General features: G+C 36.1%; 2 long non-coding RNA genes across 5 annotated transcripts in view; one reads left to right on the top strand and one right to left on the bottom strand.

Moving 5' to 3' along the window:
* LOC137640566 (uncharacterized) overlaps window positions 1–5,000 on the bottom strand; it is a 49,146-nt gene that overhangs the window by 43,949 nt on the left and 197 nt on the right. The window lies entirely within an intron of this gene.
* The window catches only part of LOC137640567 (uncharacterized), a 226,513-nt gene that overhangs the window by 41,851 nt on the left and 179,662 nt on the right, over window positions 1–5,000 (top strand). The window lies entirely within an intron of this gene.

Below are 5,000 nucleotides of genomic sequence, written 5' to 3' on the forward strand. Positions count from 1 at the left end.
AAAGTATTTGAGTTTTAGAGGCTGTTCCTATCTTTGTAAAATATAATTAGTGATTTGATATGTATTGTAAACACTTGGGAGGAAAGGCAATAAAAGAAATAGGACATTTGTCCTTGTGATTTTAAAACATTTACAGCAATGATGAAGAATATGAACAAGGGTAGAATAACCGAGAATGTGTCTTCAAGTAGGCCTATTTGAGTTTTAGAGGCTGTTCCTGTCTTTGTTGTAAAGTATAATTAGAGATTAAACATATATTTTAAACACTTGAGAAGGAAGGCAATAAAAGAAATAGGGCGTATGCCCATGTGATTTTGATATGAAACTTGATAAATTACCTGCATACAATTTTGTATTAGTTTTCAGTAAGCTTTAGCTTTCTGGAGAGTTGCATTCTAAAGGAATTGGCTTTGCTAGATTAAATGATTAATTCATTCATTAGCTGTTCCTATGTAGATTTACCATTTAAAGGTCGCTCATGAATAGCAGAGGCAAGGGACTGTGGACAGTGACATTGCCCTATCATGCAGGACAATGGCCTAGAGACTGACTATATGCACATATGATCAGCGCCCAAGCCCCCTCTCCACCCAAGCTAGGACCAAGCAATGGCTGCTGATGACTCAGCAGATAGACATATAGGCTCCCCCAAACCCCTTATCCTTAGCTCACAAGGATGATGAGCTTGTAACGATCAAAGGAACTAACGAGTTTGAGCGAGACTCGAACCCCAGTCAGGGACGTTACCGCATCGGCCACCACAACCCTAAAGATCGACTAGGTGCATATCTGATTTATCTTAGCGTTTGTTTCTTTGTTTCTATTTTAATAGTTTGAATGAGAAGCGTTGGTATCAATGCAGTGGATTCAATTACCGTAGGATGAAAGGAGCTATAAAATTTTCTGGAACTACATAACGAAAAGAAACTATTTCAAGGGAGTTTTGAAAACATAAATTTTTCTCTCATTATGCAACTTTTTCAGCAGTCCGAGAAGCTAAATATAAAAGACAGTGTGTTATGAATGTACATGAATATTGACAAACACTGTTATTCACATACACATTCAAATAACGCGCCCACACACATACACACGCACACACGGGCACACAGATTGACGCTCCAGTTAGCATTATGTAAGTGAGAATGTGAGATGACGGTGTCTGTGAAGTCATGTTCCAATATTTCTTTATTTTCTAATAGGAGATAAATTCTATTTTTATCTGGTACCCTCATTGGCTTCTTATAGAGCTCTTAAATTTTAATCACCAAACGTCATTACTTATTATTATTATTATTACTATCCAAGCTACAACCCTAGTTGGAAAAGCAAGATGCTATAAGCCCAGGGGCTCCAACAGGGAAAAATAGCCCAGTGAGGAAAGGAAATAAGGAAATAAATAAATGAAGAGAACAAATTAACAATAAATCATTCTAAAATAAGAAACAACGTCAAAACAGACATGTCATATAATAAACTATCAACAACATCAAAAACAAATATGTCATAAATAAACTATAAAAAGACTATGTCTGCCTGGTCAACAAAAAAGCATTTGCTCCAACTTTGAACTTTTGAAGTTCTACTGATTCAACCACCCGATTAGGAAGATCATTCCACAACTTGGTCACAGATGGAATAAAACTTCTAGAGTACTGCGTAGTATTGAGCCTCGTGATGGAGAAGGCCTGGCTATTAGAATTAACTGCCTGCCTAGTATTACGAACAGGATAGAATTGTCCAGGGAGATCTGAATGTAAAGGATGGTCAGAGTTGTGAAAAATCTTATGCAACATACATAATGAACTAATTGAACGACGGTGCCAGAGATTAATATCTAGATCAGGAATAAGAAATTTAATAGACCGTAAGTTTCTGTCTAACAAATTAAGATGAGAATCAGCAGCTGAAGACCAGACAGGAGAACAATACTCAAAACAAGGTAGAATGAAAGAATTAAAACACTTCTTCAGAATAGATTGATCACCGAAAATCTTGAAAGACTTTCTCAATAAGCCTATTTTTTGTGAAATTGAAGAAGACACAGACCTTATATGTTTCTCAAAAGTAAATTTACTGTCGAGAATCACACCTAAAATTTTGAAAGAGTCATACATATTTAAAGAAACATTATCAATACTGAGATCCGGATGTTGAGGAACCACCGTCCTTGACCTACTTACAATCATACTTTGAGTTTTATTAGGATTCAACTTCATACCCCATAATTTGCACCATGCACTAATTCTAGCTAAATCTCTATTAAGGGATTCACCAACCCTAGATCTACATTCAGGGGATGGAATTGATGCAAAGAGAGTAGCATCATCTGCATATGCAACAAGCTTGTTTTCTAGGCCAAACCACATGTCATGTGTATATAGTATGAAAAGTAATGGGCCAAGAACACTACCCAGTGGAACACCGGATATCACATTCCTATAATCACTATGGTGCCCATCAACAACAACTCTTTGAAATCTATTACTTAAAAAATCAGTAATAATGCTAAGAAACGACCCACCCACTCCCAACTGTTTCAGTTTGAAAACAAGGGCCTCGTGATTAACACGGTCAAAGGCAGCACTAAAATCAAGGCCAATCATACGAACTTCCCGACCACAATCAAGGGATTTCTGTACAGCATTGGAGATTGTAAGAAGGGCATCACATGCTCCAAGGCCTTTACGAAAACCAAATTGCAAACTAGGGAGTAGATGATTACCTTCAGCAAACCTATTAAGACGTTTTGCCAAAAGACGTTCAAAAACTTTAGATAATATGGGAGTTATGGAAATTGGGCGGTAATCAGTGGGACTTGAGCTACCACAAACACATTTACATAGAGGAGTAACATTACCAATTCTCCAACTAGTGCTAAAAGCTCCTCTTCTTGCTAACTTGCGCAAAATAACAGATAACTTTGGAGCTAAGAAATTTGCTGTCTTTATAAAAAACAAAGGAAAAATACCATTTGGGTCTACACCTCCATAAGCATCAAGGTCCATCAACAGAGCTTTAATCTCACGAGATCGAAAAGCTAAACTAGTTAGTTTAGCCTCAGGAAAACAGGAATGAGGAAGTTCAAGTTTTTCATTACTCTGTTTACTGTCAAAAACATCAGCCAAAAGGGTTGCCTTTTCCTTTGGACAGTGAGTGACTGAGCCATCTGGTTTAAGTAAAGGAGGAACTGTTGCATCTACACCAAAGAGTGCAGATTTAAGGGTAGACCACCATTTATGTTCCTGAGTTGTACCAGAAAGTGTTTCTTTTATGGTTAAATTGTACTCCTTTTCAGTTGAGGCATAAACTCTCTGAGCAAAAGCTCGAAGCTGAGTATAATGAAGAACTGTTTGTTCGTACACACTAATAACGAAGATTTGCTCAGGGAATATTTTCTTAATGATAAACACAAATAGGTCATTTGTGTTTATTATTTATTTATTCATTTATTAACTGTATACTATAGCATATGCAATAAAGGAGAACGATATGTTAGAAAGCCGCAAAATGATAGAAAAGTAAACGATAAAAGGTATATAAATAAAAAGAAAAATGTTCTGGAATATTTACAGATAGGCCTACCTAATTGTTTACGTAATATTAGCAATTGCTTGGTCACCTCATATTCCTAAGAGGACTAATGTTAACTTAAACACACACAGACACCTATATATATATATATATATATATATATATATATATATATATACATATACTGTATATATATATATATATATATATATATATATATATGTGTGTGTGTGTGTGTGTGTGTGTGTATACGCGCATACCCACATATATATGCGTATATATATATGTATGTTTACTGTATATATATATATATATATATATATATATATATATATATATATATATATATATATATATATATATATATATATTTAAATTCAGCCGTAAGGTTTTGCAAAAAAAAAATAAATGATGAGTAAGCAATTAAACAATACTTACTAGAAATGATATTCAGAACACGTAATCAAAATGCACAAATAATAAGACATAATATGACGTAATTTTTAAAATGAAAAATCAAAAAAATTTCAGATGTCATCAACCCCAAAAAATTATCTTCAAGTCCTGTAAAAAATCTTGACGTTTTAACCAACTCAGTTCTATCATGTTTGCTAGTGTGATTGGTAATACCTTAACGTGGTGAAAGAGACTGCGTATCGCTATGATCAGCAAAGCTGTGCTAGTCAGGGCCACCCATACTAGATTGGTTTGCTGTGAGCGATCAGACGAAAACCTCCCCACATTGCCAATCCAGACTGGCCAGCGAGGTCATGAAAACTGGCCATTCCCCAGATATGAATTGACATGTCTGAGGCCTTTGTCTTGCAATGTACTAGAAAAGGCTGCATTTGTTGTTATTGTCTGTTTTCCGTATCACGATTTTGGCGTAAAGAAGAAAAACAATCAATGCTTTTGCTAGGGGCTAGACGCACCGTCAAAAAGCCCCTGTCCGGAGAGAAGCTCCGGGCAATCTAAAGAAGAATCAATGCGTTCGGTGACGTAACCAGGTTCCATACGTCACACAAGTGGATCTCCCGTCCTTTCCACCAAGAAGTTACGAGTCACCACTGTTTTGTCATTCCTCATTTTAAGGAAAGCAGTTTCGTAAAAGCAATGTTATCGATGAGAGCCTATCGAACGAAAGCAACCGAAGATTTGGCACTGCTGATTGGGTCTTGGGGCACTGGGCTTCACTTGGCATCGGCCTTTGTGTCCATTTAGATGTTTCTGGTTTACTTCATGTGATTTGTTAGTTTAGAATTTGTTTTGCGTATGAAATATTTGTCAACTATGTTAGTTAATGTCAGATTTTGCTTATGGGCCAGATGGAATTAAAACAAAATCACTAATACGAATCGATTTTCTCAAATATCACAACCTGGAATTCTCAGTTTGTGAGCCTATTTAAATAAGAGTAGGCCTACGTGTGCGAGCATGATTGCACGCGGGTGTATATAGTGGAGAGA

This window comes from Palaemon carinicauda, chromosome 5 (assembly GCF_036898095.1).
Source record: "Palaemon carinicauda isolate YSFRI2023 chromosome 5, ASM3689809v2, whole genome shotgun sequence".
Taxonomy (NCBI): domain Eukaryota; kingdom Metazoa; phylum Arthropoda; class Malacostraca; order Decapoda; family Palaemonidae; genus Palaemon; species Palaemon carinicauda.